The following is a 25324-nucleotide window of genomic DNA, read 5'->3' as shown; positions in this document are numbered from 1 at the left end:
CGGAGTCTTCAATCTTGTATCTTCATAGTCCAGGAGTCCGGCCGAAGATATAGTTCGGCTATCCGAACACCCCCTAATCCAGGACTCCCTCAAACATACTAAACGATCGTGTGCTAAGATAACGGAATGGGTCATGTCAATCACATCATTCTCCTAATGATGTGATCCCGTTAATCAAATGACAACCCTTGTCAATGGCTAGGAAACGTAACCATCTTTGATCAACGAGCTAGTCTAGTAGAGGCATACTAGTGACACTCTGTTTGTCTATGTATTCACACATGTATTATGTTTCCGGTTAATACAATTCTAGCATGAATAATAAACATTTATCATGATATAAGGAAATAAATAATAACTTTATTATTGCCTCTAGGGCATATTTCCTTCAGTCTCCCACTTGCACTTGAGTCAATAATCTAGATTACACTGTAATGATTCTAACACCCATGGAGCCTTGGTGCTGATCATGTTTTGCTCGTGGAAGAGGCTTAGTCAACGGGTCTGCAACATTCAGATCCGTATGTATCTTGCAAATTTCTATGTCTCCCACCTGGACTAGATCCCAGATGGAGTTGAAGCGTCTCTTGATGTGCTTGGTTCTCTTGTGAAATCTGAATTCCTTCACTAAGGCAATTGCTCTAGTATTGTCACAAAAGATTTTCATTGGACCCGATGCATTAGGTATGACACCTAGATCGGATATGAACTCCGTCATCCAGACTCCTTCATTTGCTGCTTCCGAAGTAGCTATGTACTCTGCTTCACACGTAGATCCCGCCACGACGCTTTGTTTAGAACTGCACCAACTGACAGCTCCACCGTTCAATGTAAACATGTATCCGGTTTGCGATTTAGAATCGTCCGAATCAGTGTCAAAGCTTGCATCAACGTAACCATTTACGATGAGCTCTTTGTCACCTCAATAAACGAGAAACATATCCTTAGTCCTTTTCAGGTACTTCAGGATGTTCTTTACCACTGTCCAGTGATCCACTCCTGGATTACTTTGGTACCTCCCTGCTAGACTTATAGCAAGGCACACATCAGGTCTGGTACACAGCATTGCATACATGATAGAGCCTATGGCTGAAGCATAGGGAACACCTTTCATTTTCTCTCTATCTTCTATAGTGGTCGGGCATTGAGTCTTACTCAACTTCACACCTTGTAACACAGGCAAGAACCCTTTCTTTGCTTGATCCATTTTGAACTTCTTCAAAACTTTGTCAAGGTATGTGCTTTGTGAAAGTCCAATTAAGCGTCTTGATCTATCTCTATAGATCTTAATGCCCAATATGTAAGCAGCTTCACCGAGGTCTTTCATTGAAAAAATCTTATTCAAGTATCCCTTTATGCTATCCAGAAATTCTGTATCATTTCCAATCAGTAATATGTCATCCACATATAATATCAGAAATGCTACAGAGCTCCCACTCACTTTCTTGTAAATACAGGCTTCTCCAAAAGTCTGTACAAAACCAAATGCTTTGATCACACTATCAAAGCGTTTATTCCAACTCCGAGAGGCTTGCACCAGTTCATAAATGGATCGCTGGAGCTTGCACACTTTGTTAGCTCCCTTTGGATCGATAAAACCTTCTGGTTGCATCATATACAACTCTTCTTCCAGAAATCCATTCAGGAATGCAGTTTTGACATCCATTTGCCAAATTTCATAATCATAAAATGCAGCAATTGCTAACATGATTTGGACAGACTTAAGCATCGCTACGGGTGAGAAGGTCTCATCTAGTCAATCCCTTGAACTTGTCGAAAACCTTTTGCAACAAGTCGAGCTTTGTAGACAGTAACATTACCGTCAGCGTCAGTCTTCTTCTTAAAGATCCATTTATTCTCAATTGCTTGCCGATCATCGGGCAAGTCAACCAAAGTCCATACTTTGTTCTCATACATGGATCCCATCTCAGATTTCATGGCTTCAAGCCATTTTGCGGAATCTGGGCTCACCATCGCTTCTTCATAGTTCGTAGGTTCGTCATGATCTAGTAGCATGACTTCCAGAACAGGATTACCGTACCACTCTGGTGCGGATCTTACTCTGGTTGATCTACGAGGTTCAGTAATAACTTGATCTGAAGTTCCATGATCATCATCATTAACTTCCTCACTAATTGGTGTAGGTGTCACAGAAACTGGTTTCTGTGATGAACTACTTTCCAATAAGGGAGCTGGTACAGTTACCTCATCAAGTTCTACTTTCCTCCCACTCACTTCTTTCGAGAGAAACCCCTTCTCTAAAAAGGATCCATTCTTAGCAACGAATGTCTTGCCTTCGGATCTGTGATAGAAGGTGTACCCAACAGTCTCCTTTGGGTATCCTATGAAGACACATTTCTCCGATTTGGGTTTGAGCTTACCAGGTTGAAGCTTTTTCACATAAGCATCACAGCCCCAAACTTTCAGAAACGACAACTTTGGTTTCATGCCAAACCACAGTTCATAAGGCGTCATCTCAACGGATTTCGATGGTGCCCTATTTAACGTGAATGCGGCCGTCTCTAAAGCATAACCCCAAAACAATAGCGGTAAATCGATAAGAGACATCATAGATCGCACCATATCTAGTAAAGTACGATTACGACGTTCGGACACACCATTACGCTGTGGTGTTCCGGGTGGCGTGAGTTGCGAAACTATTCCGCATTGTTTCAAATGTAGACCAAACTCATAACTCAAATATTCTCCTCCACGATCACATCGTAGATACTTTATTTTCTTGTTACGATGATTTTCAACTTCACTCTGAAATTCTTTGAACTTTTCAAATGTTCAGACTTATGCTTCATTAAGTAGATATACCCATATCTGCTTAAATCAACTGTGAAGGTGAGAAATAACGATATCCGCCACGAGCCTCAACATTCATCGGACCACATACATCTGTATGTATGATTTCCAATAAATCTGTTGCTCTGTCCATAGTACCGGAGAATGGCGTTTTAGTCATCTTGCCCATGAGGCACGGTTCGCAAGTACCAAGTGATTCATAATAAAGTGGTTCCAAAAGTCCATCAGTATGGAGTTTCTTCATGCGCTTTACACCTATATGACCTAAACGGCAGTGCCACAAATAAGTTGCACTCTCATTATCAACTCTGCATCTTTTGGCTTCAACGGTATGAACATGTGTATCACTACTATCGAGATTCATCAAAAATAGACCACTCTTCAAGGGTGCATGACCATAAAAGATATTACTCATATAAATAGAACAACCATTATTCTTTGATTTAAATGAATAACCGTCTCGCATCAAACAAGATCCAGATATAATATTCATGCTCAACGCTGGCAGCAAATAACAATTATTTAGGTCTAAAACTAATCCCAAAGGTAGATGTAGAGGTAGCGTGCCGACTGCGATCACATCGACTTTGGAACCATTTCCCACGCGCATCGTCACCTCGTCCTTGGCCAGTGTTCGCTTAATCCGTAGTCCCTGTTTCGAGTTGCAAATATTAGCAACAAAACCAGTATCAAATACCCAGGTGCTACTGCGAGCTCTAGTAAGGTACACATCAATAACATGTATATCACATATACCTTTGTTCACCTTGCCATCCTTCTTATCCGTCAAATACTTGGGGCAGTTCCGCTTCCAGTGACCAGTCTGCTTGCAGTAGAAGCACTCAGCTTTAGGCTTAGGTCCAGACCTGGGTTTCTTCTCCTGAGCAGCAACTTGCTTGCTGTTCTTCTTGAAGTTCCCCTTCTTCTTCCCTTTGCCCTTTTTCTTGAAACAAGTGGTCTTGTTGACCATCAACACTTGATGCTCCTTCTTGATTTCTACCTCCGCAGCCTTTAGCATTGTGAAGAGCTCAGGAATTGTCTTATCCATCCCTTGCATGTTATAGTTCATCACGAAGCTCTTGTAGCTTGGTGGCAGTGATTGGAGAATTCTGTCAATGACGCTATCATCCGGAAGATTAACTCCCAGTTGAATCAAGTGATTATTATACCCAGACATCTTGAGTATATGCTCACTGACAGAACTATTCTCCTCCATCTTGCAGCTATAGAACTTATTGGAGACTTCATATCTCTCAATCCGGGCATTTGCTTGAAATATTGACTTCAACTCCTGGAACATCTCATATGCTCCATGACGTTCAAAATGTCGTTGAAGACCCGATTCTAAGTCGTAAAGCATGGCAAACTGAACTATCGAGTAGTCATCAGCTTTGCTCTGCCAGACGTTCATAACATCTGGTGTTGCTCCTGCAGCAGGTTTGGCACTTAGCGGTGCTTCCAGGACGTAATTATTCTATACAGCAATGAGGATAATTCTCAAGTTACGGACACAGTCCGTGTAATTGCTACCATCATCTTTCAACTTTGCTTTCTCAAGGAACACATTAAAATTCAACGGAACAACAGCACGGGCCATCTATCTACAATCAACAGAGACAAGCAAGATACTATCAGGTACTAAGTTCATGATAAATTTAAGTTCAATTAATCATATTACTTAAGAACTCCCACTTAGAAAGACATCCCTCTAGTCCTCTAAGTGATCACGTGATCCAAATCAACTAAACCATAACCGATCATCACGTGAAATGGAGTAGCTTTCAATGGTGAACATCACTATGTTGATCATATCTACTATATGATTCACACTCGACCTTTCGGTCTCAGTGTTCCGAGGCCATATCTGCATATGCTAGGCTCGTCAAGTTTAACCTGAGTATTCTACGTGTGCAAAACTGGCTTGCACCCGTTGTAGATGGACGTAGAGCTTATCACACCCGATCATCATGTGGTGTCTGGGCACGACGAACTTTGGCAATGGTGCATACTCAGGGAGAACACTTTTATCTTGAAATTTAGTGAGAGATCATCTTATAATGCTACCACCAATCAAAGCAAGATAAGATGCATAAAAGATAAACATCACATGCAATCAATATAAGTGATATGATATGGCCATCATCATCTTGTGCTTGTGATCTCCATCTCCGAAGCACCTCCATGATCGCCATCGTCACCGGCGCGACACCTTGATCTCCATCATAGCATCGTTGTCATCTCGCCAATCTTATGCTTCTACGAATATTGCTACCGCTTAGTGATAAAGTAAAGCACTACAGGGCGATTGCATTGCATACAATAAAGCGACAACCATATGGCTCCTGCCAGTTGCCGATAACTTGGTTACAAAACATGATCATCTCATAAAATAAAATTTAGCATCATGTCTTGACCATATCACATCACAACATGCCCTGCAAAAACATGTTAGACGTCCTCTACTTTGTTGTTGCAAGTTTTACGTGGCTGCTACTGGGCTTAGCAAGAACCGTTCTTACCTACGCATCAAAACCACAACGATAGTTTGTCAAGTTGGTGCTGTTTTAACCTTCGGAAGGACCGGGCGTAGCCACACTCGGTTCAACTAAAGTTGGAGAAACTGACACCCGCTAGCCACCTGTGTGCAAAGCACATCGGTAGAACCAGTCTCGCGTAAGCGTACGTGTAATGTCGGTCCGGGCCGCTTCATTCAACAATACCGCCGAACCAAAGTATGACATGCTGGTAAGCAGTATGACTTATATCACCCACAACTCACTTGTGTTCTACTCGTGCATATAACATCAACACATAAAACCAGGCTCGAATGCCACTGTTGGGGAACATAGTAATTTCAAAAACATTCCTACGCACACGCAAGATCATGGTGATGCATAGCAACGAGAGGGAGAGTGTTGTCCATGTACCCTCGTAGACCGAAAGCGGAAGCGTTAGCACAACGCGGTTGATGTAGTCGTACGTCTTCACGATCCGACTGTCGGTGTACAAAAAGAGGGGTACACTTTTGTACCCCTATAACTGTGCACGTGCAGTCTGAGCCACATGCACCACCACACTGAGCAAGGCAAGGGAGGTGAGCCAAGGTAAGGCCGAAGCTCAGGAGAAGCAGAATGACGCCAAGACCAAGACCACAAAGAGCAAAGGGGACGAAGCGGACCCCCCCAGCAAGATCCTTGCCGGGAGGTGGTTTTAGCAAACCCGGCAAGACCCTTGCCGTGGCAGCTCGCCCCACACCTACGAAGTGAGTCACCCTTGAGTCCACTGCCCCCATGGGGCAAGGATTCGGGAGACATACCCGTGGTGGCATGCGGATCTTTATGAAGACATTCAAGATCAGATACACCCTTTAGAAGATGGTGATCCTTGGCGGGATCCCAGCCAAGGAGGACCACAAGGCCCCCGGCAAGAGCCTTGCCGGGGATGACAACAGGCGCCACGGCAAGACCCTTGCTGGGGCCCCGGCAAGGCCCTTGCCAAGAACACCCGTAGGGCCACCATCAGGCCCACGCCAGTCAAACCTCCACCGCCGTTCGCATGCAGCTGCCGACCCAACCAGCTGGGCAGGCACCTGCGTGGCGGCATGAAGATCTTCGTGGAGACCCACCACTGCGCCACCTCAGCTGCCTGCCTGCCTACATGGCACCGCGGGCGCCGCTAGCCAGGGCGCGTGTCGACACGAGAGGGAGCGGCGACGGACGAGACATGGCTCTCCCCCATCCCCGATAAAGCAAGGACACCTGGGCAAGACGCATTAAATGCGCCTTGTCATGTAATGCGAGGGATAACCTCACATCACTGTACCCTTTCCACCTCCTGTGTGCCACTGTGGCAACCCCTTTCCTATAAAAGGAGGCCCGAGGCGACCAGGAAGGGGATTCGGCTTTTTGGAGCTCCTCACGCCCCATAGCTAGCTCAAGAACACAGATATACAATCCACCAAAGCAGGAGTAGGGTTTTACGCATCCTCGCGGCCCGAACCTAGATAAACGAACCGTGTGCTATCTGTTTGATCCGCTCTTCTCACGACCCCGCGCCCCGCAACCATAGTAGGGATTCTTGTGATCCCATAGGTGTCGTTCCCACCGACATCTTTGGCGCGCCAGGTAGGGGGCTGAGTTGTGAGAATCGGCTCTGGCAGTTAGCCCGGCACTCCTTCATCTTCGTGACCCTTGAAGAAGAAAGGAGGCCAGAAGATCGACACTCGAGCGATCGCAAACAGAAGCTAAGTTACACTGAACCCTTATTTATGCTACCCTTCTTATTTGAGGTTATCCCCCCGGAGATATTTGCTTTGTATGAGAAACCTGCACGCCAGGGGGCTCTACCATGATCGGCAACGCCCTTGCCCTATTTCGAGTCCGCTCAACAGCTCAAGCGGCTGCCTCGAGAATGGCAGAGTAGCCTTCCGCGATCAGCAACGCCCCTGATTCTGACTCGAGTCAAGCTCGACAGTTCGAGCGGCCGTGTTCAGAACGGAAAGGTGGCTTGTCCGGTAGCACGCGTACCTGGCTGGCCATGGGGATCCGTCCCCAAAACGCCGCTAGGGGCTTCCGCGCCGGCAAGCCTTCCCGATCGACGTAGGGCACGCATACAAAGAGGAATTGAATGGGGAAATAACATGCATGAAAATTAAGAGTACTTAAAAGTTATATTACATCACATCATAGCTGCAGTTCTAACTAAAGATAAATATTTTCTTGGTCGGGAACCCGCAGCGGCGAAGAAGAACGGGATGCTTAATCCTGGCGCTGGCCTTCCACCCTCTTGATTTAGTCGATGCAGTCAGTGATGGGCTTGATGCGCTCCTTGAGCACCGTGAGGTCAGCACCATCCGGCAAGCTCTTCATCGCGGCCGCGAAGTCAAGATCGGGATTCCAGTACGCCATCTTGGTGAGGACCTTGGTCACGACCCTCCCTCAAAGTCTCCAGGCCTCCTCGGCCAGCGTGGCCGTCCTGTTGGAGTGAAGATAAGCCAAGGCTCCGAGGACGCCCTCGAAGAATAGGGTCAACTTGGTGTTGACGGTCCCGCTGCGCTCAGGGGCGTACCTCACGTTTGGCATCCCCATGGTGGCCAACTGCGAGGTGACCCTGCCGGCGACCTCCTCCAGACGGCCGATCCATTTGTTCTCGCCCGCCACATAATCCTGGTGGGAGGCGGCCTCGTTTGCCCGCAGCTGCTTCTCCTCCTCCAGGCTCCTGGTCAAGGTCTCCTCCTAAGCCCTGCTCTCCGACAGCATCTTCTCGAGATCCTCCAGCTTCAGCTTGAGGTCTCTGACAGAGTTTTGCGCTTCGGCGAGCTCCCCAGCCCTGCTGATGACCGCTCCTTGCGCCTCCACCAAGGCGCTGTTGAGCGTGCTCTTCTCGTTGGACAGCTTGAGGGCCTGCTCCTTCAGCTCGTCCTACGCCACCTCCAACTCCCTTACCTTGCCGGCATGGGCCAGAGCCTAGGCATCGAGTGCCTCCTTGTGCCTCTGCTCCAGCTCGCGAGTCCCCCGCGTGACAAGGGCCTCGAGCTCCTCATCCTTGCCACGGAGCGCTGCGGCAAGCTTCGCCTCACACGCGGTGAGGTCCTCTTCCTAGGAATCTAGTGTGGCTTGATGCTGGTTCCGGACGGCCTCGGCTGCGGCAGCCAAGTTCGCCGCCTGTTCCTGGGCCTTCTCGATGTCAGATATCTTCATGGTGAGCTCGACATTGCACTTGGCCAATTCCTCCTAAAGGGCCCTCTGCTCCTCGCGAGTCTGGTGGAACCAGGTCTGCGTCTCAGCAACGCGCGCCTTGAAATCCACCTCCGCCTGGTCCACCGTTGCCATCCTGGACTTAACCTTGTCCAGACGGACACAGTAGAGCGCCTGGAGTTTTCGGAAGTTGGCCCCCATAGCGCGGAAAAGCTGCTCTTCCGGAGAACCGTCACCACCAACGCTCGGCTCACCGACAACCTCAAGCCCGGTGGCGGCAAGCACCTCGCCGTCAAAGACTTCCCCTTCAGCGGGCGCCCGGGAACTTGACGCCCCTGGGAGGTGGACGAAAAGATCGTCGCCCACCTTCAGATACTTGCCGGGGCCCGAGGTTGAGGAGGAGGGAGGCTGATCATCAACCGCCTCTTCCTCGGCGGTGGCCTTGCCGGCTTCCCCGGTAGGCCCACTGTTGGCGCCCTCGGCAGAAGCCTCCCCGGTCGCCTTGGCGGCCCCCACCGCGGTGTCCTCGGCAGCATCCTTGGCGGCCTCATCAGCGGCGACCTCGGCAGCATCCTTGGCGGCCTCCTCAGCAATGTTCCCAGCAACGATATCCACGTCCTCCATACCTGTTGAAGGAGGGTCTGGGTAGTAATGGGAGCATGGAAGCCAAGAAAAGAATAAGGGAAAAACAGAGACGAAGGACAGGCGACTCACCAGTGCCAGGCTGTGAAGCGGAAATCCCCTCTCCGCCAGCATTTGGCGCCGTGGCAGAGCCACCAGTGCCCAAGTTCCCCTCTTCCTCCATGGGTGTGGGCTCCGTGCCTGATGCCCTTGCCGGGGACGCCCCCCGTGGCGGCGTAGTCGATGGGGGTGGTGTGTTAGGAGTAGCCCTCTGTGGCTCCTCCTGCTACCGCTCCCCTCCTGCAAACCCGGCAAGGTCAGCATCATAGCATCGAGCGTCTACCACATGTCGAGTAAGAAGAGGGTGGCGAACTTACGCTAGGGGATGCGCCGGGGGCTGCTGTCCGGGCTGCTCAGCACCACCAGTGGTGTCTTTGAAGCCCCAGCCAGGGGCTGACTGCTCGCCGAGGTCCTCGCCCTCTTCACCCTCTGGGCCAACGTCTCTGCCTCCCTACGGAAGCAAAAATGGATCAAGACAAGCGACCCAATTCGAGGAAATGGAAATGACAGTAAGGAACGGAGAACTTACTCGCCATCCGTCTCCTCCTCTTCCACCAGTTTCCTTTTCCTCTCCAGGCTGAGAGGCCCGAGATCAAAAGGGAGCTCCACATCATCATCCGAGTCGACGCCTGCCGGAGGAGGCGAAGGAGGCGGCGGGGTTTGTGCGCACCCGGATGAGGAAGGGGCTGTTGTCTTCTTCTTCTCAGCGGCCTTCGTCGGCCTCTTGGCTGCCGTGGCCCTCGTGTGGCGCCCAGACCCCTCTAGGGTCAATTGAGGCCGCGCAGCCCTGCCGGGCCGGACCGGCTCACCGGAGCCAGCCCGCCGCGGGACTCGCCCTCTTCCCCTGGTTGGCGTCGAGCCCGCCGCCACGTCCTCCTCCTCCCCCGACGACTCGTCGGCCGTGTCTTCGACGAGCGGAGATCCAGTGTCGGCGCTGCTGACCTCCCCGGAGGCCGCCGCCCACCGGGAGAGCTCCTCTTCCTCCGCCGCTGTTGCGGCCTTGTCCTCCACGCCCCCGGCGCTGCCGGCCTCCATGGCAATCTGTGCCTCCCTCGCCCTAGTTGCGATGTAGTCCAGCTCTGCCTGGGTGGTGTCCATGATAAGCCACCACTCGGCGTCGGCATTGACATACACCTCGATCAGGGTGTCGAAGAATCGCTGCACATCCTCGTCCTTCGGCTCCTCCAAGCTCGGGACAGGGTCGTGCGCATTAAAGTCCAGCATCACGGCGATGATCTCGGACCGACGCGAATTGTTGCACAATGGGACCACCCCCGCTGGCAGCTTGAAAAATGGCCCCTTGAGGGCCTTGCCAACCTTTGCAGCAGCCCTCGTGGCCTTGCCGGTCCGCTCGACCTCGCCATCGCGACCCACATCAAGCTGGAAAAGCCGCTGGCAGAAGTGGGCATGCGCCAGCACTGTGAAATTGTGATCAAGGCCGGGGCGGAGTCGCATAGGGTTCGTAAAGAGCCAAGCTGGCCTCCCCTTGTTGTGCAATGGGGCGATCCGGCGGCGAATGAAGTCCGCCCTGATCATCTCAAGGGTGAGTCCAGCATGGGTGAGCCGGAGAATCCTGGTAGTGGCGACGGTGAGCCTCCCATCGGCGGCGTCGACATTGCTCCAATCGCTGCCACGGACCGGCGGCACTCGGCGGACCTTGCAGAATTCCGGCGGGTTTTCATCTTCAATCCAGCACCACCGGCCACGCCATTCCTCCCACCTCTCCTTCACGGCACTGTCCGGGTACGCCCCCTTGGATCTTGGGATCCAGGTGAGGCAACAGGAGATGGCTCCTCCCGGCTGGATTCGAGGGAAGAAGTAATGGCGGAAGAGCGACGTGAAGATGCGTGAAGAAATCCATGCACGCCACCGCATTCAGAGTAAAATCCAAGAGGCGAAAGCTGAAGGTGCGCACAAAGTCGCAGAAGAAATCAGAGAAAGGGAGCATAACCCGCAAGAAAAGTAATCAACAAAGAAGGGGTACCAATTTGGGGCAGGATCAGCGCAAGCGGCAGGAATGACGCGCATCGCCGGGTGTCCCGAATCCTCTCCCCCCGTCTTCACTCCCCATAGGGGCTTGAAGGAGGCCCGGAGCTCTTGAACATCAACCGTCGAGGGGAAGAAGAAGGCGGACTTTGTCCGGTCCCCCGACAGTGCGCTCTCCGGCGGCTCCACCGTCCCGGCGCCCTTAGCCACCCCCTTGCCCTTGGCGAATTTGGGAGCCATGGCGACCAAGAAGTTCAGAGGGCTGAGGAAGGGGGATGGCAAAGCAGCGGCGGCGAGTGACAGCGAAAGCTTAGGAAGGAAGGAAGGGAGGGAACGGCGGCTCTGAGATTGGAAAAGGCACAAGGGAAGAGGAGAAAGTGAGCAGCGCGCCCACGGTTATTCCTTCTTATGGGGGGAAAACGCGGGCTGCCTCCTTTCAGATTAACTGTGATGTGACGCATGCCCGCGGGAAGTAACCCCACACATGCCGCCCACGTCACACATGCCTCCCCACGTCGCGCCACATGTGGGAAGCATGGGAAGCGCAGCACATGAAGAGACTTACCGTGGTAAAAACCGCCCCGCCTGCCCGCGCACCGTTTTTGGGCCTAGCCCAACGACGTGATTGCGCTTATGTGTGGCCTAGGCCCGGGGGCTCCTGTCGGTGTACAAAAAGAGGGGTACACGTTTTGTACCCCTATAACTGTGCACGGGCAGTCTGAGCCACGGGCACCACCACACTGAGCAAGGCAAGGGAGGTGAGCCAAGGTAAGGCCAAAGCTCAGGAGAAGCAAAACGACGCCAAGACCAAGACCACAAAGAGCAAAGAGGACGAAGCGGACCCCCCGGCAAGATCCTTGCTGGGAGGCGGTTTTAGCAAACCCGGCAAGACCCTTGCCGTGGCAGCTCACCCCACACCTACGGAGTGAGTCACCCTTGAGTCCACTACCCCCATGGGGCAAGGATTCGGGAGACATCCCCGTGGTGGCATGGGGATCTTTTAGAAGACATTCAAGATCAGATACACCCTTTAGAAGATGGTGATCCTTGGCGGGATCCCAGCCAAGGAGGACCACAAGGCCCCCGGCAAGAGCCTTGCCGGGGATGACAACAGGCGCCACGGCAAGACCCTTGCTGGGGCCCCGGCAAGGCCCTTGCCAAGAACACCCATAGGGCCACCATCAGGCCCACGCCAGTCAAACCTCCACCGCCGTTCGCATGCAGTTGCCGGCCCAACCAGCTGGGCAGGCACCTGCGTGGCGGCATGAAGATCTTCATGGAGACCCACCACTGCGCCACCTCAGCTGCCTGCCTGCCTACATGGCACCGCGGGCGCCGCTGGCCAGGGCGCGTGTCGACACGAGAGGGAGCGGCGACGGACGAGACATGGCTCTCCCCCGTCCCCGATAAAGCAAGGACACCTGGGCAAGACGCATTAAATGCGCCTTGTCATGTAATGCGAGGGATAACCTCACATCACTATACCCTTTCCACCTCCTGTGTGCCACTGTGGCAACTCCTTTCCTATAAAAGGAGGCCCGAGGCGACCAGGAAGGGGATTCGGCTTTTTGGAGCTCCTCACGCCCCGTAGCTAGCTCAAGAACACAGATATACAATCCACCAAAGCAGGAGTAGGGTTTTACGCATCCTCGCGGCCTGAACCTAGATAAACGAACCGTGTGCTATCTGTTTGATCCGCTCTTCTCACGACCCCGCGCCCCGCAACCATAGTAGGGATTCTTGTGATCCCATAGGTGTCGTTCCCACCGACATCTTTGGCGCGCCAGGTAGGGGGCTGAGTTGTGAGAATCGGCTCTGGCAGTTAGCCCGGCACTCCTTCATCTTCGTGACCCTTTAAGAAGAAAGGAGGCCAGAAGATCGACACTCGAGCGATCGCAAACAGAAGCTAAGTTACACTGAACCCTTATTTATGCTACCCTTCTTATTTGAGGTTATCCCCCCGGAGATATTTGCTTTGTATGAGAAACCTGCACGCCAGGGGGCTCTACCATGATCGGCAACACCCTTGCCCTGTTTCGAGTCCGCTCAACAGCTCAAGCGGCTGCCTCGAGAATGGCAGAGTAGCCTTCCGCGATCAGCAACGCCCCCGATTCTGACTCGAGTCAAGCTCGACAGTTCGAGCGGCCGTGTTCAGAACGGAAAGGTGGCTTGTCCGGTAGCACGCGTACCTGGCTGGCCATGGGGATCCGTCCCCAAAACGCCGCTAGGGGCTTCCGCGCCGGCAAGCCTTCCCGATCGACGTAGGGCACGCATACAAAGAGGAATTGAATGGGGAAATAACATGCATGAAAATTAAGAGTACTTAAAAGTTATATTACATCACATCATAGCTGCGGTTCTAACTAAAGATAAATATTTTCTTGGTCGGGAACCCGCAGCGGCGAAGAAGAACGGGATGCTTAATCCCGGCGCTGGCCTTCCACCCTCTTGATTTCGTCGATGCAGTCAGTGATGGGCTTGATGCGCTCCTTGAGCACCGTGAGGTCAGCACCATCCGGCAAGCTTTTCATCGCGGCCGCGAAGTCAAGATCGGGATTCCAGTACGCCATCTTGGTGAGGACCTTGGTCACGACCCTCCGGCAAAGTCGCCAGGCCTCCTCGGCCAACGTGGCCGTCCTGTTGGAGTGAAGATAAGCCAAGGCTCCGAGGACGCCCTCGAAGAATAGGGTCAACTTGGTGTTGACGGTCCCGCTGCGCTCAGGGGCGTACCTCACGTTTGGCATCCCCATGGTGGCCAACTGCGAGGTGACCCTGCCGGCGACCTCCTCCAGACGGCCGATCCATTTGTTCTCGCCCGCCACATAATCCTGGTGGGAGGCGGCCTCGTTTGCCCGCAGCTGCTTCTCCTCCTCCAGGCTCCTGGTCAAGGTCTCCTCCCAAGCCCTGCTCTCCGACAGCATCTTCTCGAGATCCTCCAGCTTCAGCTTGAGGTCTCTGACAGAGTTTTGCGCTTCGGCGAGCTCCCCAGCCCTGCTGATGACCGCTCCTTGCGCCTCCACCAAGGCGCTATTGAGCGTGCTCTTCTCGTTGGACAGCTTGAGGGCCTGCTCCTTCAGCTCGTCCTGCGCCACCTCCAACTCCCTTACCTTGCCGGCATGGGCCAGAGCCTAGGCATCGAGTGCCTCCTTGTGCCTCTGCTCCAGCTCGCGAGTCCCCCGCGTGACAAGGGCCTCGAGCTCCTCATCCTTGCCACGGAGCGCTGCGGCAAGCTTCGCCTCACGCGCGGTGAGGTCCTCTTCCTAGGAATCTAGTGTGGCTTGATGCTGGTTCCGGACGGCCTCGGCTGCGGCAGCCAAGTTCGCCGCCTGTTCCTGGGCCTTCTTGCACTTGGCCAATTCCTCCTGAAGGGCCCTCTGCTCCTCGCGAGTCTGGTGGAACCAGGTCTGCGTCTCAGCAACGCGCGCCTTGAAATCCACCTCCGCCTGGTCCACCGTTGCCATCCTGGACTTAACCTTGTCCAGACGGACACGGTAGAGCGCCTGGAGTTTTCGGAAGTTGGCCCCCATAGCGCGGAAAAGCTGCTCTTCCGGAGAACCGTCACCACCAACGCTCGGCTCACCGACAACCTCAAGCCCGGTGGCGGCAAGCACCTCGCCATCAAAGACTTCCCCTTCAGCGGGCGCCCGGGAACTTGACGCCCCTGGGAGGTGGACGAAAAGATCGTCGCCCACCTTCAGATACTTGCCGGGGCCCGAGGTTGAGGAGGAGGGAGGCTGATCATCAACCGCCTCTTCCTCGGCGGTGGCCTTGCCGGCTTCCCCGGTAGGCCCACCGTTGGCGCCCTCGGCAGAAGCCTCCCCGGTCGCCTTGGCGGCCCCCGCCGCGGTGTCCTCGGCAGCATCCTTGGCGGCCTCATCAGCGGCGACCTCGGCAGCATCCTTGGCGGCCTCCTCAGCAATGTTCCCAGCAACGATATCCACGTCCTCCATACCTGTTGAAGGAGGGTCTGGGTAGTAATGGGAGCATGGAAGCCAAGAAAAGAATAAGGGAAAAACAGAGACGAAGGACAGGCGACTCACCAGTGCTAGGCTGTGAAGCGGAAGTCCCCTCTCCGCCAGCATTTGGCGCCGTGGCAGAGCCACCAGTGCCCAAGTTCCCCTCTTCCTCCATGGGTGTGGGCTCCGTGCATGATGCCCTTGCCGGGGACGCCCCCCGTGGCGGCGTAGTCGATTGGGGTGGTGTGTTAGGAGTAGCCCTCTGTGGCTCCTCCTGCTACCGCTCCCCTCCTGCAAACCCGGCAAGGTCAGCATCATAGCATCGAGCGCCTACCACATGTCGAGTAAGAAGAGGGTGGCGAACTTACGCTAGGGGATGCGCCGGGGGCTGCTGTCCGGGCTGCTCAGCACCACCAGTGGTGTCTTTGAAGCCCCAGCCAGGGGCTGACTGCTCGCCGAGGTCCTCGCCCTCTTCACCCTTTGGGCCAACGTCTCTGCCTCCCTACGGAAGCAAAAATGGATCAAGACAAGCGACCCAATTCGAGGAAATGGAAATGACAGTAAGGAACGGAGAACTTACTCGCCATCCGTCTCCTCCTCTTCCACCAGTTTCCTTTTCCTCTCCAGGCTGAGAGGCCCGAGATCAAAAGGGAGCTCCACATCATCATCCGAGTCGACGCCTGCCGGAGGAGGTGAAGGAGGCGGCGGGGTTTGTGCGCGCCCGGATGAGGAAGGGGCTGATGTCTTCTTCTTCTCAGCGGCCTTCGTCAGCCTCTAGGCTGCCGTGGCCCTCGTGTGGCGCCCAGACCCCTCTAGGGTCAATTGAGGCCGCGCAGCCCTGCCGGGCCGGACCGGCTCACCGGAGCCAGCCCGCCGCGGGACTCGCCCTCTTCCCCTGGTTGGCGTCGAGCCCGCCGCCACGTCCTCCTCCTCCCCCGACGACTCGTCGGCCGTGTCTTCGACGAGCGGAGATCCAGTGTCGGCGCTGCTGACCTCCCCGGAGGCCGCCGCCCACCGGGAGAGCTCCTCTTCCTCCGCCGCTGTTGCGGCCTTGTCCTCCACGCTCCCGGCGCTGCCGGCCTCCATGGCAATCTGTGCCTCCCTCGCCCTAGTGGCGATATAGTCCAGCTCTGCCTGGGTGGTGTCCATGATAAGCCACCACTCGGCGTCGGCATTGACGTACACCTCGATCAGGGTGTCGAAGAATCGCTGCACATCCTCGTCCTTCGGCTCCTCCGAGCTCGGGACAGGGCCGTGCGCATTAAAGTCCAGCATCACGGCGATGATCTCGGACCGACGCGAATTGTTGCACAATGGGACCACCCCCGCTGGCAGCTTGAAAAATGGCCCCTTGAGGGCCTTGCCAACCTTTGCAGCAGCCCTCGCGGCCTTGCCGGTCCGCTCGACCTCGCCATCGCGACCCACATCAAGCTGGAAAAGCCGCTGGCAGAAGTGGGCATGCGCCAGCACTGTGAAATTGTGATCAAGGCCGGGGCGGAGTCGCATAGGGTTCGTAAAGAGCCAAGCTGGCCTCCCCTTGTTGTGCAATGGGGCGATCCGGCGGCGAATGAAGTCCGCCCTGATCATCTCAAGGGTGAGTCCAGCATGGGTGAGCCAGAGAATCCTGGTAGTGGCGACGGTGAGCCTCCCATCGGCGGCGTCGACATTGCTCCAATCGCTGCCACGGACCGGCGGCACTCGGCGGACCTTGCAGAATTCCGGCGGGTTTTCATCTTCAATCCAGCACCACCGGCCACGCCATTCCTCCCACCTCTCCTTCACGGCACTGTCCGGGTACGCCCCCTTGGATCTTGGGATCCAGGTGAGGCAACAGGAGATGGCTCCTCCCGGCTGGATTCGAGGGAAGAAGTAATGGCGGAAGAGCAACGTGTTGGGCTGCACCCCGGCAAAGCCTTCACAAAGATGCGTGAAGAAATCCATGCACGCCACCGCATTCGGAGTAAAATCCAAGAGGCGAAAGCCGAAGGTGCGCACAAAGTCGCAGAAGAAATCGGAGAAAGGGAGCATAACCCACAAGAAAAGTAATCAACGAAGAAGGGGTACCGATTTGGGGCAGGATCAGCGCAAGCGGCAGGAATGACGCGCATCGCCGGGTGTCCCGAATCCTCTCCCCCCGTCTTCACTCCCCATAGGGGCTTGAAGGAGGCCCGGAGCTCTTGAACATCAACCATCGAGGGGAAGAAGAAGGCGGACTTTGTCCGGTCCCCCGACAGTGCGCTCTCCGGCGGCTCCACCGTCCCGGCGCCCTTAGCCACCCCCTTGCCCTTGGTGAATTTGGGAGCCATGGCGACCAAGAAGTTCAGAGGGCTGAGGAAGGGGGATGGCAAAGCAGCGGCGGCGAGCGATAGCGAAAGCTTAGGAAGGAAGGAAGGGAGGGAACAGCGGCTCTGAGATTGGAAAAGGCACAAGGGAAGAGGAGAAAGTGAGCAGCGCACCCACGGTTATTCCTTCTTATGGGGGGAAAACGCGGGCTGCCTCTTTTCAGATTAACTGTGATGTGACGCATGCCCGCGGGAAGCAACCCCACGCATGCCGCCCACGTCACACATGCCTCCCCACGTCGCGCCACATGTGGGAAGCATGGGAAGCGCAGCACATGAAGAGACTTACCGTGGTAAAAACCGCCCCGCCTGCCCGCGCACCGTTTTTGGGCCTAGCCCAACGACGTGATTGCGCTTATGTGTGGCCCAGGCCCGGGGGCTCCTGTCGGTGTACAAAAAGAGGGGTACACGTTTTGTACCCCTATAACTGTGCACGGGCAGTCTGAGCCACGGGCACCACCACACTGAGCAAGGCAAGGGAGGTGAGCCAAGGTAAGGCCGAAGCTCAGGAGAAGCAAAACGACGCCAAGAGAAAGACCACAAAGAGCAAAGAGGACGAAGCGGACCCCCCGGCAAGATCCTTGCCGGGAGGCGGTTTTAGCAAACCCGGCAAGACCCTTGCCGTGGCAGCTCACCCCACACCTACGGAGTGAGTCACCCTTGAGTCCACTACCCCCATGGGGCAAGAATTCGGGAGACATCCCCGTGGTGGCATGGGGATCTTTGTGAAGACATTCAAGATCAGATACACCCTTTAGAAGATGGTGATCCTTGGCGGGATCCCAGCCAAGGAGGACCACAAGGCCCCCCGCAAGAGCCTTGCCGGGGATGACAGCAGGCGCCACGGCAAGACCCTTGCCGGGGCCCCGGCAAGGCCCTTGCCAAGAACACCCATAGGGCCACCATCATGCCCACGCTAGTCAAACCTCCACCGCCGTTCGCATGTAGCTGCCGACCCAACCAGCTGGGCAGGCACCTGCGTGGCGGCATGCAGATCTTCGTGGAGACCCACCACTGTGCCACCTCAGCTGCCTTCCTGCCTACATGGCACCACGGGCGCCGCTGGCCAGGGCGCATGTCGACACGAGAGGGAGCGGCGACGGACGAGACAGGGCTCTCCCCCGTCCCCGATAAAGCAAGGACACCTGGGCAAGACGTAGTAAATGTGCCTTGTCATGTAATGCGAGGGATAACCTCACATCACTGTACCCTTTCCACCTCCTGTGTGCCACTATGGCAACCCCTTTCCTATAAAAGGAGGCCCGAGGCGACCAGGAGGGGGATTCGGCTTTTTGGATCTCCTCACGCCCCATAGCTAGCTCAAGAACACAGATATACAATCCACCAAAGCAGGAGTAGGGTTTTACGCATCCTCGCGGCCCGAACCTGGATAAACAAACCGTGTGCTATCTGTTTGATCCGCATTTCACACGACCCCGCGCCCCGCAACCGTAGTAGGGATTCTTGTGATCCCATAGGTGTCGTTCCCACCGACACCGACCGATCAAGTACCGAACGCACGGCACTGATACGTCTCCAACGTATCTATAATTTTTGATTGCTCCATGCTATATTATCTACTGTTTTGGACTATATTGGGCTTTATTTTCCACTTTTATATTATTTTTGGAACTAACCTATTAACCGAAGGCCCAGCCCAGAATTACTGTTTTTTTGCCTATTTCAATGTTTCGAAGAAACAGAATATCAAATGGAGTCCAAACAGAAAAATCCTTTTTGGAACGTGATTTTCTCACCGGATAAGACCCAGGAGACTTGGACCCTATGCCAAGGCATCGAAGAGGCGGTCACGAGGGTGGGGGGCGCCCCCCTAGGGCGCGCCCCCTGCCTCGTGGGCCCCTCGAAGCTCCACCGACGTACTTCTTCCTCCTATATATATCCACGTACCCCAAACGATGAGAATAGGAGCCACTTCCACCGCCGCAACTTTCTGTATCCACGAGATCCCATCTTGGGGCCTGTTCCGGAGCTCCGCCGGAGAGGGCCGTCATTACGGAGGGCTTCTACATCATCATAGCCTTTCCGATGAAGTGTGAGTAGTTTACCTCAGACCTTCGGGTCCATAGTTATCAACTAGATGGCTTCTTCTCTCTTTTTGGATCTCAATACAATGTTCTCCCCCTCTCTTGTGGAGATCTATTCGATGTAATCTTCTTCTTTTTGTGGTGTGTTTGTTGAGACCGATGAATTGTGGGTTTATGATCAAGTCTATCTATGAATAATATTTGAATCTTTTCTGAATTCTTTTATGTATGATTGGTTATCTTTGCAAGTCTCTTCGAATTATCCTTTTGGTTTGGCCAACTAGATTGGTAGTTCTTGCCATGGGAGACGTGTTTAGCTTTGGGTTCGATCTTGCGGTGTTCTTTCCCAGTGACAGAAGGGGCAGAAAGACACGTATTGTATCGTTGCCATCGAGGATAACAAGATGGGGTTTATTTCATATTGCATGAATTTATCTCTCTACATCATGTCATCTTGCTTAAAGCGTTACTCTATTTTTTAACTTAATACTCTAGATGCATGCTGGATAGCGGTCGATGAGTGGAGTAATAGTAGTAGATGCAGAATCATTTCGATCTACTTGTCACGGACGTGATGCCTATATACATGATCATGCCTAGATATTCTCATAACTATGCTCAATTCTGTCAATTGCTCAACAGTAATTTGTTCACCCACCATAGAATACTTATGCTCTTGAGAGAAGCCACTAGTGAAACCTATGGCCCCCGGGTCTATTCTCATCATATCAATCTGCATCACTTTAATCTTGCTTTGCTTTTCTACTTTGTCTTTTACTTTTTCACTTTGCATCTTTATACAAAATATACCAAAAATATTATCTATCGGATCTCACTTTCGTAAGTGACCGTGAAGGGATTGACAACCCCTAATCGTGTTGGTTGCGTTGAGCTCTTTGTGTTGTGTAGGTACGAGGGACTTGCGCGTGGCCTCCTACTGGATTGATACCTTGGTTCTCAAAAACTGAGGGAAATACTTACGCTACTCTGCTGCATCATCCTTTCCTCTTCGGGGAAAACCAACACAAGCTCAAGAGGTAGCAAGAAGAATTTCTGGCGCCGTTGCCAGGGAGTCTACGCAAAAAGTCAACATACCAAGTACCCATCACAATCCCTATCTCCCGCATTACATTAGTTGCCATTTTCCTCTCGTTTTTCTCTCCCCCACTTCACCCTTGCCATTTTATTCGCCCTCTCTTTCTCCTTCTCCTTCTCCTTCTCCTTCTCCGTTTGCCTTTTTCTCGCTTGCCTTTTGTTTGCTCGTGTGTTGGATTGCTTGTTTGTCGCGATGGCTCAAGATACTACCAAATTGTGTGACTCCACCAATACCAATAATAATGATTTCCTTAGCACTTCGATTGCTCCTCTTGCCAATACTGAATCTTGTGAAATCAATGTCGTGGATCTAAGACTGACAGTAGAATGGGGGGGTGGTAGGTATGAGGAGGCAAGATCCTAGCTATGGAGTAGTTGTACACACGAGTTTTACGAGTTCAGGCCCTTCTCAGAGGAAGTATCAGCCCTACGTCTCGGTGCCCTGAGGCGGTCGACTGGATTATATGGGTGTGTGTGTTTACAGAAGTGCGAACCCTTGTCCCAAAGGAGGGGGTGGCTTATATAGAGTGCGCCAGGACCCCAGCTCCCCTCCGTTACACATGGTTCAATGTTCATAATGGTGGGGCGTTACTGGTAATGTCTACAATAAAGTGTTATAAATGCCCATAATGCTATGGTTTAAGGCACGACCGTTGCGGAGTGGAGGGCTTCTTGTCTTCTAGTGGTCGAGTGTCTTCAAGGTGGTCGAGTGAGCACATCTTCATGGTCGAGTGGATGATGTTTTCTCTTAGACTGCTTCTGATTCTTTGTAAAGATGTCCTCGGGGAGGGTATGCCGGACAGGTCCATGACCCTACCCTAGGTACATAGCTTCATCATTAGCCCCCGAATGGATCAGGGTTCGAGTGAGGAAGGGGTTGAGAACACTTCTGACCCACTCTTTGTGCTATGAATATGCCTTGTCCTGAAACAATGAGTTGAGGAGATGACGTCGACTCCTTTATCAGTCGCCTTGGTCCATTCTTGGTTGTTGTCAAGTGAACTTTCATGGTTGAATTCCAAATGATGATGTAGAGGGTGTTTGTCTTCAGTCTGACAGGTTGTTCCGCTCTCCGCGGATCTCGCGGGATTCGAATTTTGGGAAGCGCGCCAGATGGGAGGAAACGAGGTTATCTGGACGGATTAGGTAAGTCTCCTCGATCCTCGCGCCACCTTTTTCACCACGTACTGCACGCGCGACTGTTGCGGGATTTGTTTAGATCGCTTGGGACCACTAGTCAGCCACTCGGCAGAAGCTCTTATAAAAGGTCTCGGGCCAGGCCTCTGCTCCGCATGCCCCTATTATCTCTTCTCTTTCTCCCGATCTCTCCGCCACTCTCGCTTCCGCCTCGTCGCCGGACCTCCACTCGAGCTCGATCTGCCACCATGGGGAAGGATAAGACGGCGGCGCTGGAACGCGCGAAGAAGGCGACCGCGAAGGCGAAGGGTAAGCGGACCAGCCGGGGCGGATCCTCGTCGAGGTCCGGCCTGCCGGCGGGCTGGATCTAGGGCGACTGGATCCGCTCGGCAATCACGCAAGATGACCTCGACGACCTGGTGGAGGGGGGATTGAGCCCCCACAAGTCGGCTCGGCTCCCGGGGGACGAAACCGAGCCGCAGCCTAGAGAGGGTGAGTGTGTCCTCCTAGCAACCCACGTAGATCGCGGATTCTCGCTGCCTCCCCACCCTTTCTTCCGGGGTTTTTTGAACTTCTTTGGGGCTCAGCTCCACCATTTCACTCCGAACACCATAGTCTATCTGGCCGCTTTCGTGTCCATGTGCGAAAACTTCTTGGGCTGTCGACCGCACTGGGGGCTTTTCAAACACATCTTCACTTGCCGTTCCCAGTCGGTCAAAAAGGCCAAGTCAAGTGACGAGAGGACGCGGGTGATCCAGATGTGCGGTGGCCTGGGGATCCAGATGAGGAGCAAGAGTACTTTCCCAGCGATGATCCTTCCTGACTCGGTCCGGGGCTGGCAGTCGACTTGGTTTTACTGCAAGGATCAGCCAACCCCTAGCCAGTCGATTGGACTTCCTCCTTTTTCCTTGGCTTGAGTGGAGAAGCCTGCTCCCCTGAAGGTAGTTCCAGAAGAGAAGGCGCAGGTCAAGGAGCAGGTTGAACGGGTCGTCCAGCTTGTCCGCGATGGAATGACCGGGATGGATCTGCTGGAGGTCTTTCTCGGCCGACGCATCCAACCTCTTCAGGCGCGCGATCATCCGATGTGGATGTACTCTGGGCTCGAGGATACCACTCGGATCCACCCGAAGGAGGTCAACGAGGATATCTTGGAGAACTAGTTGAGGGGAATCACTGGCTACAAGGACAACCCTCGGGGATCCAGGACGGTGATTCCATTCGACAACTCGCGCCAGTCGGAGCAGGTATATTTTTGTTTTATCAAGTATCTTTCCGATTCACCACGTGATGTCCCGTTTGTGGTCGACTGAATGTCTTTCGATTGTTATCTTTTTAGGCCCTCATTGAAATGTACTCGATGCCCAACGGAGTGCAGGATCCCGGCGCTGAAGAAGAAGGAAGCGGGGGCGAGAGCGGCAAGGAGCATTCGGAAGCCGAGGAGGACGAGGAGAGCGATGAATCGACCGATGAGGAAGAAGTCGACTCGCCTCCTCGCAGGGAGAGGAGGTCCAAGCACACTCATGACCCGACACGCGCTCCGAACTTGGTGGCTGCGTCGATCGGGCAATCCTCGAAGCGCCCTAGGACGTCTTCCCCGACGCTGACTGAGAAGCCTCCAAAGCAATCCAAGGTTGCATCGCTTCCAGCGCCGAAAGTGCCGAAAGCCATCTCGTCCAAACTGCCCAAAGCTTTGCCCCGGATCAAAGTGACCGTTCCTACTATCTTCGGGTAACCATCTGACTTGTCCTTTATGTGGATCCGATTAACTAGGTGTAACCGATTGAATGCAGGCCTTTGCAGTGCTGCTACGTCAGGGACCTCTTCGTACCAGTACCGGGACGAGGAAATGGAGGATGCGGTAACCTCTAACCCAGGTATGAACTCTTGCGATTTCGATTCTTGATCCTTTTAGGGTCGAGTGGTTCACTTGGGGTCGACTGTTCTGTCTTGCAGCTCCACCCAACATCATTGACCTTCCGGACGACGACGAAGATGTGGCTCCTAAGCCTAGGAAGAGCAAGAAGGTAACAGCTGGCAGGGTGGCTCGACAAGAGCCAACTGCAACGCCTCCCGTCTGTCAAGCTGAAGATGCGGGCAGGGCTGCTGTGACGTTCGCTGCACCCTTGTCGAGTGGGCATCACACGCGGTCGACCGCTCCTGTGGTTCCTTCAACTATCCAACTCCATACCACGGAGCCTCAAGCAGCTGCACCTGGGTCGTCTGCACATTTTTTCACCAGCTACCCCGTCCCAGACAACCAGTCGGAAGCGGCTGCGGAGGCCATCCGACAGGCTAATATGATGATGGAGCGGGTGAAGATAGTGCACGAGAGCAGTCAAGATGCCTACGACGCTAGTGCCGCTCTTCGGGCCAACGTCCAGGTGAGTAGACTTTCTGACTGTTTTTGTTCTCAAAAAATCTTCTTCTGCACAATCTCCTGTTGTTCGCGTTGAATTAGAGCACCCACTGGGTGTTGCTGTCGTTTTTGGTAGTTTTGCTATTCCACTAGGTCTGGGTGAGTGGGATCAAAACCGGTGGGGCACGCCAAGTGCACCCACTGGGTGTAGTCCCCGAGACCGCGATCGACTGCTGGCAGTCGACTGTGGTCTGAGTTCTTCTTTTCTTGATGGTGCAATTGTTCTTTCTCTCTCTCTCTTTTTATACTCCTTGCACTCGACTCCGGCAGGCCGGGAGAGTGGGATCAGAACCGGTGGGGGCACGCCAAGTGCACCCACTGGGTGTAGTCCCCGAGACCGCGGTCGACTGCTGGCAGTCGACTGGGGTCTGAACATCTTGTTGTCCACTTCTTTAGATTTTATTCACTCGGAAATGGACTGCTTTCGAACCTATCGATTGACCTGTCTTTTGCCTCCTGCAGAAGTCTTGTACTCTTATCTCCAAGTTTTCCGAACTCAAAGAGAAGCAGAGGCAACTCAACTTAGACTTGGAATTGGCTCAGCAAAATCTGAAAAAAGCTCAAGACGAGGCCGCTGGTATGGAAGGTAACTGATTGCCGACTGAATTTCAATATATCTCTTTGATCTTTTTTTTTGATTTGATTGTTTCTTTTGCAGAGAAAATGAAGTTGGCTCTGGACAAGAAGGACTCGGACCTCGCCGCCGCGCAAAAAGCAGCCCAAGACAAAACCGCTCTCGCAGACAAGAAGCTTGCTTTAGTCGGAACGCTTGAAGGAAAGGTGACTAGACTGACATCTTGTCTTAATGAAGCTAACCGCGAAGTGACCAGCCTGAAGAAGGATAAGGTCGTCCTGAACGGAAAGTTGGAGTCTGCGATCCGCAAGAGGAACGACACAGAAGCTTATCTGAGGACCCTCACCAAGAAGCTTTATCTCGTGCTGGGAGGTATTTCTTTTAATCTGACTGTGTTGATGCTTGCCATCGGATTTTGCTTGGTTGATTGAACTGACTTTTGGCTGCAGAACTTTGTCAAGACTTTGACGAAGAAACTGGAAGGGTCGAGACGGGTCTGGACCCTATCGCTTCCCCGGTCTGCGACGAAACTGCGATGAACATGCTCCAACTGGAGTCCCGTATCGCCAGCGCCACAAGCTACCT

Source organism: Triticum aestivum, chromosome 6A (genome assembly GCF_018294505.1).
Source record: "Triticum aestivum cultivar Chinese Spring chromosome 6A, IWGSC CS RefSeq v2.1, whole genome shotgun sequence".
Classification (NCBI taxonomy): Eukaryota; Viridiplantae; Streptophyta; class Magnoliopsida; order Poales; family Poaceae; genus Triticum; species Triticum aestivum.
This window is presented reverse-complemented; position numbering follows the sequence as displayed.